Below are 11,415 nucleotides of genomic sequence, written 5' to 3' on the forward strand. Positions count from 1 at the left end.
TATATATATATATATATATGGGGGGGCGTGTGTGTGTGTATAGTGATAGTATGTTGTCAACTTAATGTAACAGTCTCATGAAAGGAAGAATGCTACTGTTATTTCGTCCTAGGAAACACCGTTTCCTGTTGGACTCCACATATTTCATGTGCCCTTATACTTTCAAAGTGGAGATAAGCACCCAGCAAGGCCAGCATCCAGAGACTAGTATCAGATTCATTGCTCATCCTCAGTTTGGAGTAGCATGGCTTGCTTGCTTAATTCTTCATTACAGGCACAATGCCTAATTACAGAGAGGACGTACAAAGACATGCGGGAACAAAAAACACATAAAAATGATGAGTGTGAAAGGAATAACATTACAATGCAAAGGAAACGGCTATCTCGCCCCAGCTGCCAGATGAAATCGTGGATTCTTTTTCCTTTAAACCTTTACATTTTACATAACAATTTCTAGCCTCGCTCCGAGGCGAAACCACGATTTCCCTTTTCGCATTTACCTTACAATTATAAGCTTTATAAACAAATGTTCATAGAGGATGTACTTATTTTCTTCTCCTTTTTTAAACCAAAAAGTTCAACCAACTGTTTTTCACAGTATTAAAAAAAAAGAAAACTTTTGTAAACCTGTTCATTCAATAGTTGCCAAATTTACTTGTTTTTTCTTTTTTTCCCATAAAAAGTTCAAATAAATGTTTTTTCTCAGTTACAGTCTTTACAAAAATATAACAACTTACGGACGTGTTTTTGCTTCGCTGCGTTTTTTTTTTTTTTTTGTGTGTGTGTTTTGTTGGTTGGGTTGTTCCGTGCGGCTTTGCAGCAGTTTTTGAGTATGGCGCCACCACTTTTGGTGCGCGTTGCTGAGATGGAGAAAGAGAAGACATATGCAAAAGCGATGGGGAGTCGGGCTTCTCTGCTGAAGCAATACGAAATGCAGACCCGCAGACAAGTGAACACATAGACATACAGCTGTAAATAAATATGCAAGAACAGACACATACTGGTGCAGAGTCGCTTAAACAAGGAAGAACAGATAAGTAGACGCAGGAGTTGCACAGGAGCGGAATATATTTGATAACATATCGGTCGACACATGATATATGAGGGAAAATATATTAAATGCAAGATATTGTTAAAGTGGACCACTCGGAGGATTACGATAAGGAGACGTGATGGATTTGAATGGCAAAAGATAAAGATAGAAAGTCAAAAGAGGCTTTCCCATCAGATATATAAACCCACTGGGGCCCGAGGTGAATTTCCAGCCCAGCGCTCCAGTGATGAACTATGAGGAAGTTAAGAACAATATAGAGTGGTTAAGTGGAGTTTTATTTTGAAAAGAACTGTTGAATAACGTTGAAATAATTTTGAAAAGAACTGTTGAAATAATTGAAATAACGTAACCACCTCGGAGCCGGGCTAGGGTGGCCTTTCCATCTTCCTTGTATAATTTCACTATTCCATTCTTTCATGTATTGATTTTCCCCGCATGTGTGTATTGTCCCATCTATGTTTAGGCCCTTATGGGTAATAATGAAACAGTTTACAAAATATAAGGACATACCAGTTCTTCTCCATTTCCATAATTCATCAACGAGGCGCGAGGTTCAATATCTACCTCCGGCCTCAGTGGACTCAGTCTCTCATTATGTCTTTCAATTTTATAATCTTTTAAGTTGGGGTGTCCTATCTCACTACATTTTTGTTTTTATTTGCGTTTTTCATGTTGTCTCTTTTGTCTCGATATTTCTGCTGGTCTTGGATTTGTTGTGATTGCATCTGTGTATCTCTGTGTTCGTGTATTTGTCTGTCTGTGTGTTCATTTAACAACTGTTAGAATACTATAACAGTCTATTCAATCAATTTCTTGCTCTATTGTATTGACACTTGGAGGATATAATGGAAATGCAGAGAGATTTGAACTGATTGTTCACACATTTTTATCAATGGATTATAAAGTTGCTTCACACAGCTGTTTATAATATTTGTTTCAAATTTGGACACAAGGCTACCAGGTTTGGGGGCAGGTGTAAGGCAATTGCATCGACCCCATTCCTCAATGTTTAATTATTTTAATGACACCGAAAGAATGAAAGAAAAAAAATTGACTTCGGCGAAATTTGTACTCAGAACGTAAAGACGCACGAAATGCCACCAGGCATCTTCTCCCGCACCTTCTGTTGTTTCCAATACTAATAATGCGTTCTAATATAGACACAAACCCTGAAATTTTGCAGGAGGTCGCTAATCGATTACAGTGTTCATCTGGTACTTGTTTTATCGATTTAGAACGTAAACATGGGCGAAATACCGCTAAGCATTTTTTTCCCGGCGCCTCTCGCTGTTCGCAAAATTGATAATGAAAGAGACTTAATAAAACAGTAGGAAAATATATACTTGGTCGCCTGAGCTCCCCCAAATTATCCACTCTGTTATTTAAAAAGCGAAGAAAATCTTACATATTATGGTTCGAAATATATTGTGTTATTGTCAAAATGGTGAAACGCTGATACGAATTATTTCAGTTCTTTCGTTTAAATCTGTGAGTGTCAAGACGACAAAGTATTTTGTCCGTTGCTCTATCGAATTTGCTATTCTCTAATTGAACAACAGTAATCATAATAATTTGGAACTTTGATGTCTGGAAACAATTTTGCTGGAATGAGTATAGATTAGCAAGGAGGAATGAAGATTGGCTTCTGCTTTGATTTAATGAGCACATATTGCAAACTTGTAATACCAATTTTATCGATCGTACTGGAACGAAATTTAATGTTAATCCCGGGTGCAACTAAATACAGTTTATATGTTCATTTTCCCCCGTTTTAATAATACGAATAATACTAAGCATAATTTATCGATTCCCTGCACTGATTACACATCTACTGTGGAATTTTGTAGTCCATTGAATTGGCCTCGGCACATTCGTGGTAATTATTTTATTGACTTTGCTATGATGAAAGGCTAAGCCAACCAGACAGGAATTAGACCAATAAAGGTGAAGAACGAAAATGAATATTGATAATACTTTTAGAAAGAATAATAGAAATTTAAAAAAAACATGAAAGAAAGCAGATGCTTTATGATGACTGTGTTAACTTAGAACAACACAAAGATGCGTAACTAAATACTGCAACTGTACTCTTCTATTTCTGTCACTACAGCGCTATAAGAATAGCAATTTAATTCAGCGTTCTTCCAATTCTGGTATTGCACCGCACTGTGAATATGATTGGTGAGGGAAATAATTAATTGATTGGATGCCAGCTAGTGTTACATGTACACGACAAAAGGTATATATAACACTTATGGATGTATTTTTAGATATTGCAAAAGGATGAAACAAAACAAATTTTATAGATAGCAATGATGGAGACTCATTTGACACAATGACACATTTTTTGAAGAGAAGAAATTAAACACTCTGTGACACGTAGAACGCCTGGATATGATCGTCGGAAGTGTATAGATCTAAGTAACAATAGTTAGGCATATACTCATATATTCCGTTTTTTATATCATTCATTGTAATAGTTTTATTTTATGAAGGGGCACACTCCTGATAAGTAGAACTTATACAAATAACAGATAACTCTTCCTCATATTACGTCTGTTCGTCTATAGAAAAGGGAAATTATATTGGACAATATAGGTAAGGTTTCATATCTATTGATCATGGTTTCCCAATAATGGCTAGTGGATATAGATAAATTGTTCATGTCACTCAACTCCTATCTCAACAGCGACTGTGTCGTGACGTAGACAGAAATATTAGATTGCGGAGTTAGTTTCGTTCAGTACCAGACTGGTATCTTACTTTATTGACACTGTGATATGTAAATCAAAGTTATTCTGAGTGGAATTTAAAATTAGAACTTACAGTATCAAAAGAGCTAACGCATGGCATTCCCTACAAGAATCAAATGATTCTGCCAGCCAACTGTCCCTTGCAGTAACTATTTTAGTTACAAATCTTAAAAGTTGAAGTAAGGAGATTGGTTATTAGAATCACTTCGATACGTTCCATTTGTTATAGTGTAAATGCTATTCTTTTCTGTCGTGTCTTTAAGGTTGGGTTAACAGTCGCACAAATCGTCTATTCAATTTCCAGATACTTGATATATCGATCACAAAATCCTTTCAATGCAAACTTGGTTTAAAAAATTTAGAATCAAAACCTAAAACGGAGGTAAATTGGGGAAATAGGTGAAGCCGATTACATCGACCCCAGTGTTCAGCTGGTACTTATCGATGTTTAGCAACCCTGAGGTTGGACTGTCTAATTTACGAACTTCATACTCAGATGCCAGGCTTGTTCGGGTGCCTTTTGGCAGGTATCTGCTGCAAGTGACGTAGAATAAGCGAATACACAGTCCAGTAAAGCAAGGATTTTGGTGCTGCAGAGAATGAAGCTGGGTAAAGGAAATAATTTAGCAGCTGTAGGATCGCAAATCTTCTAAATGAAAATAACCTCTACTAAGATTTATGCAAAATGTCTGTCTTGCTGTCAATGCTCTGGTCGAGAATGCATATACATGCATCTTTCCAAACATGTCTATCAAAGAAAACTTTCACCTTTAGAGAAACATCGAACAAAGTGTGAGTAATGAACCTGGCATGAGTGGGACCTTGATCAATTTACATTAAACAAAGTATCTCGAAAGGTTTTACCATGGACATTAAGTGGCTGCCCTTATGGTAGCTGGTTGTGCATAATATATGTGCATAATATGTAGGGACAGCTTTGTGTTCAGAGCAAATGACCGTATATCTTATCTGATTAGTATAATGCGTTACATCAACCAGGCTTTCCGACTCTCCTTTTTTACGTGCAATCACTCGAGCTAATATTGCGTAAGTTAGATATTTCTTGCTGAAAGAGCAGAGCCAGCGTATGTGGACGGCGTCGCCATAATAGTATTAGGTACCAAACACATTGGTGAGATCTGTACTGTTCTGAAGGTGAAGGAAACAATGGTAAAAGCAAGCCAGCTGCTCGACACCTGGAGAGGCAAATTCATGCAACTAAATAGCATTGTGGTTGGGCTCGTTAAATTGCACAACCTGTGGTTTGGTTCCGACTTCCAGCTGGACTAGAATTCTGGTGACGTGACTAGTACGCTTGCCAGTCTCACTCAGAAATTGACCGAAAGTAAGCTACCGCTGAAAGTAGCACATAGTTTGCAATAACCTACATTGCTCCGTCATCTAATACTTCCAAATTCGTACCTTACTATGCTACGTGGCTAACTAAACTGTATCACTTGTTATTTCACTTCATGTGGAGGTTATTTATACCGCTAGTCAACAACTCTATTCACTGTTAAATTTCACTGCTTCGAATGTTAGAGTTACTGTGGTTAATGATTCATAAATATGAGTAGAAGGTACATCACCTGCATTCCATGGTATTAAGCAGGTGTGGTCACTGTTTTCCAAGCACATTTCTTCAAACCTCGTCTCTGTCACATATCTATAATTGTCGATCAAAATACACAGAGGGAGGACAGCTGGCATCTAGGGTATCGTAAGTGCTCAATGGCATCTGCCAATCGAGCAATGCGGCCAGTGGATGTTCCACTTTAGCGTCCTCCGGAAGTTTAGTGTGGAGCAAGAGCAACAGCTTTCTTGGGGAGTCTGACCATCAACAAGAATCAAATAGCTTGTCTGTTCCTGGGCCAAGATCGATGAATAATTTCCAGGAATTTCTAGTTTCGCAGTACTACCGAGGATGGAAGGCATTGCCGGTTCGAAATTAGCTGTACACGCATAGTAGTTCCGTCAGCTGAACCTGCTTGAAATATGCGCAGAACGACGCATTCAAAGTATTTGTGAGCTAGGTAGCCAATCTAACCAAGAAATGGGTTGATAGCATATTGTCTCTAAATGGCCTGATGGAATTAGTTCATGCAATCATTGACTTGGTGGTGTATTACCGGCTAACCATTGTGCCTTGTTGCGAGAAATCTGATAATACTAGAGCACATGATATTCTGTTTTTTATGGAACGGTTAGGTTCAGCTATTTCGGGAACCCATCTGTTGTAAACATTCATTGTGTTGGCATTGCGATATCGTCCTTGAGGAAGTGTTGGCACGAACTGAGGCTGACGCATCTGTAGAAATAAGTGGGTCATTGAGTTGACCTCAATGATGACGTAAACAAGAGGGAAGTGGTTTGGGCGTCTTTCGCGCAATGCACCTTTCTGAGGCTCGTTTCCTTGAGGCAATCAAGGTTAAAACATAAATAAAGACAGTGCGATTGGTATCTAAAATGATACCAGGTACTCACATCATTGTATAAGTTGGACCAGTCTGTCGGCAAGAAATATAACTATACATTTGTTTAAAGCGGTTGAATATAAAAACAACGATGTCCTTGGATTGAGTTTGAAACTGTCATGAACATTTTGAGTGCGTTCTTCTGGTGGGGTTTCAGGTCGGGAACTATGAGCACTTCAAAAATTCGTTGACATTGCAATATTACAGGAAGAAGGCACAATTTCCAGTAAAAGTCAAGTTCGTATTGTATGAAAGCACCTAGAGCTGAAAATATTCAAGATATTTTGTTGGTCATGAAGACCTCCCGCACTTCAACGTTTAATATATTTGTACACTAGCAACTTATATGTTTGTATTCAACAGCTATTGTCACATGTACGACGAGTCCGGCTGTCTGCCAAGTATGTATTCTTCTTCTTCTTCTTCTTATTATTATTATTCTTTTTCTTCTTCTTATTATTATTATTATTGTTGTTGTTATTTGTTGTTAGTTTTAAAATGTTATCGGTATTATGAAAATAAACAGACATACACATCTGTAGCAGGGAAAGTTAGTTCTCTCATTTAACGTAGGCCTTTTAGTGCAACAAGATACCGTCGGCTCAACCTAAAAATTTGTTTATGACCTATGGACAACGATTGGCGACAATAACTAGCAAGAGAAGAAGCAAGAATTTACTGTTCAAAAGGAGAAATAATAAAGAGTAATCATACCCTACATGTAGGATATGTAGGAAATGTAGGGCGTGCAGTACATGCCCTTCTTTGCTTGTAGCTAATCTTCTGGTGCATTAGAGTGAGAAACTCTTTTGTCTTCTGTTATTTATGTTGCGCTTGCTTCAAGGTAGGTTATAAATTGAAACTTTTATACATCTTGGGTTTTATCCAATTAATACTCAATGCTTGATGTTGTGCTGCTACTAACAGATGTGTCTCTTTTCAGCCTTCATTTATGCAACAATAACCATGTCTCACTAATACTATTTTCAAAAGTCATCTTTCGAAATATACCATGTAAGGTCTTCTCTTGCCAGGCAGATAATCTTTCTTTTGTCTTCTGGTTTCTAACTTATTTGGCTTTTTGGTGTCCTAATGTTCTACTATGACTCTAGCAGCTCTTAATAAACCTTCTTCACTATTAACTACATAGGAGACTCCATCTGCTGACGTACGCAGTCTTCTACTGATATTAACCCTCTAACATTCTTTTCTATGTAGGTATAATCTTGCTACTCCTGCCTTTCGTGCAGTCTTCCACGAATATTGAATTCCTTCCTAGTTCTTCTGTCTAGCTTTGTTAATTCACATTTCGTCCAATCTACGAATCTGACGAGTGTCTAAGTAACCAAGTATTTGCAGCTTTCACTGGATTCAGACCATTTAGCTTTCACTTCATTAACTTCCTCAACTTTTTGAAGTAGTCTTTCTCAATTTTCGTTTCATACCCATAGTTAGTACTCTGTCAAATTCTAATACTCGTAACTCTCTCCTTCTTTCAGTGGTTTTAATGTCTGGCCACCTGGTAATTGGATGACTTCACTGTTGACTACCTGTCCCCTTCACATGACTAATACTGCACACTTCTCTATGCCAAATTCTATTCCTATATCTTTGCTCAAGATTCTTAATATTTCTATTAAAAATCTATATTCTTTTTATTCTTACTAAGAAGCTTCAGATCATCCATGTAGAGCAAATGTTTAATTTTTCCCTTACTATTTCTGAACTGACACTCTGACTTTTGCTTTCCTTAATACTAAAATGAGGGGAATCAAACGTTATATAAATACAGAAGTAGATAACGAGTCTCCTTGCAAAATTATTCTCTTGATATTCACTTTCCCTTTGGCTGTGTCATCTAAGTAGAGATCTACTTTCCATTTCTTCATGTTAAAGTTAATAAATTCTCTTATGTTGACTGCAATACGGAATATACTCAAGCATCCACTTATCCATGAGCGTGGAATAATGCCATAAGCTTTCATATAATCTATCCTTATTATTGTTACAATTTTCTTACTAAGTTTTACTTTATTTAGAACTGCTTTGTCTATGTATAATAGATCATACGTTCCTCTAGCATTCGTCCTGAAACGTATCTGTTCTTCTGGTAGCAAATTTTGTCAGACAATGTGCTACTAAATGCTTTCTGAAAGCATTCCTGATAACAGTTTCCACATTAATGATAAGCAAGTGTTGGTCTATAATTGCTACACGTATTTCCCTTGCTTTTATCTTCCATAAGGAGCATTGTTCCCCCTCTAGTTATCAAATCTGGTATTACTCCTCAATTCAGGCAATACTGAAAGTCTTCTCTCAGTCTCCTTTGTAATCCACAGTCGAAAAATTGCTTCTTCTGACACTGCAGTAAATGAACATGAGATCAAAAGAGCGGGAGGGAAAGAAAGAGAGAGAGGGAGGGGGAGAGCAGCGTTACCGGTGAGGGCACCAAACCAACTACAACAAACTGAATAGTGTCGGTCTACTAGAAGCAGGCAGTATCACAGGAGAAATCATCAGTGGTAACATCACTCACACCTCCATTATCCTCACCAGTAATTGTACGACGTTAAGCATGCGGAGAAGCAACGGAGATAGAGAAAGCAGCAATCCCACAACCGTTACCAGTGACATCAGCGAATCAACCAACATTACCACCACAAGAACGACAAGAAAAAGCTTTGACACAGAAAATAGTGACGCAGAGAGCAACAAAACAACGCCGAGGTGAACATGAACAACAACCACTACAAATTCAGTTGAAAAATGAAAGACGCCAAGATAAAATAACCACAAATTAAAACACTTTCGCATGTGACTACGTCAAAAGAAAAGAAATGTTTCCAGTAACCCTCCATGACAAAATTAGTGAATTGGCTCAAGCTCCAAAATTAGCGAAGGTTTGAGGGACATTATGGAAGGTGTAACCGACATGTAAATAGAAAAGCAACTTTTGAGCTTCGAGGTCCTCTTCGAAAGTGAGGAGCTCGTGCGAAAACATTCACAGCCACCTGTTTGGAGTTCGTCCTGTATCTGACGTACCTCACGCAATGAACTATCAGGTTAATGTTATCGTCTCTTCCCCCTGGCATGAACATGTGATAGATCGTGGCTGCGTTGCTTTAGAGGACACAGACACCGAAAGAGAACAGGTACGGCCTAAATCTATAGATTCTGCACCATGCTATTAAGACTATAAAGGCTGGATGTTTCGATGGGTATGAACTAGGATGCGAAATGTTTGTGTCGGTTTATGCACACGGTGTTACTTCAATAGTGTCGAAATCGAGATGATCGGATCTACCCAAAGAAGTATGAAGCGGTGAAAGAAGCAAAGATTGGCGAGCAAAATTCGGTGTAAGTTCAGTTTGGTACCTTCAAAGGCAGGTCCATGCATGCCAATTGCGTCGTGGGTCCTCCACTGAAGGACCGGTTAAATTGCTCGGAGTCTGCTTTGCTCTAGACTCCCATATGGACAACAACCGCGAGAAGTAACCAGCAGAGTTTCCAGTCACTTCCAGCAAAGGGTAGAGGTGTAGATATCCTTGAAGGATCAGGTGGAAGTAGCAAGTACATACATCGCTTCCGTCGCCTACTCCTGCCTAACCGTTGTCCCTCATTCTTCTTTTTGGCTGATCAAGCTGCTGCTCTTGCTCTTCCTTTTTCTGTTGAAAGGACAGGATCCGCTCGTCCGCCACTCCATCTACTGTCAGCAGCCGCTAAGTATAGAAGTGAGCATTCCAGAGCTAATGATATGCAGACATACGCTGAGGCTGTGACAACGCAGGTGTTTACTTGAGGGTGAGAAGGATTTCAGTAACTCGTCTCATGGAGAGAGCTACAGTCCTAAATTCAAGGGTAGAGGGAGAAGGGGCCCTTTGCACTTGGAGTGTCGGCAGGTGTTCGCAACCATCAGTCGATCGCGCAATACCGTCTTTGTAAGTTCTACATTTGTGTTCTATAAGAGACTAGTGACGGAGAAGAGCGATGACGTCATCGAGAAATTTCTGAGTGTCAGAAGGGATCAAATGGCTGACCTGGCAGTGTTACCGTAGAACCTGCTAGTTCGAGACAAGCTCTACATGCACGGAAATGATGTCGAAATAGACCTGCCTGAGATGCATGCAACGCAGTGAGACACATTTGCAAGCACCTGTCCATTATCCGGGCACAGCTGATCTGTGGTATCTTGTCTAAGAGATGCTATCATGTGTGGGACGGATCTCCTTAACGGCCGAGTCCATCGTGAAGATAGCTCCCCTGCCTTGCTTTGAACTGGAGCTGACTCAATCGTTATAACGTCGGTCAAAATGCTTAGCGGCATTTTTTCTGTCTTTATGTTCTAAGTTGAAATTCCGCCCAGGTCGAATATATCATTCATCCCTTCGGCGTCCCTAAATTAAGTAACAAGGAAACACTGATGTCGATGTAATTTCAGGAATTGTGCCTTTAGTAGAAAGGAACAACAGCGAACTGGCACGGAAGGCGGCGAACTAGCAAAATCCTTAGCACGCCGGGCGATATGCTCATCAAGGATTCGCCCGTCGCTGCCTTCTGTGTTCAATTTCTGCCGGGGCTGGAATTTATTTTTCATCCTTTCGGAGTTGATAAATTAAGTACAAATCGAGTATTAGGGTTGATGTAATCGAATTAATCCCTTCCTCCCAAATTTCAGGCCATGTGCTGAAAATATTGGGTTGTCCGAAAAGTTCGTGCCGATTTTTAAAGGAAAAAAAAGGTCAATAAATACTTGCCATTACATTTTTAATTACACAAATATGAACCATTTTGTTGCACAATGCGTCTCCATCTTTCCTTTAACTTGAAAATACCATCTTCCCAGAATTGAGGTGGTTTTATGGCAAATAAGTCGAAAGGTAAGCTACTACGTTGGCACTCCGTCGCTTACGACGCCGAGTGTTCCAGTTGATCCGATCAACAGAACAGCCTGCTCGTGAAATTAACGTGGAAGTGGTTGAGCACTCCACAAACATGTGTACCTTTGACGTAGTTCTGGGGGATATTCAGCGTGACACAGTGTGACAAGGCTGACCTTTTGAATTACAGGCATAACAGAAACAGGAAGTAAGAGTGGGAGAAAGTTGTGGTGAAAGAGTACAGTAGGGTTCTCCAC

The sequence above is a fragment of the Octopus bimaculoides genome, chromosome 1, assembly GCF_001194135.2.
Source record: "Octopus bimaculoides isolate UCB-OBI-ISO-001 chromosome 1, ASM119413v2, whole genome shotgun sequence".
Classification (NCBI taxonomy): Eukaryota; Metazoa; Mollusca; class Cephalopoda; order Octopoda; family Octopodidae; genus Octopus; species Octopus bimaculoides.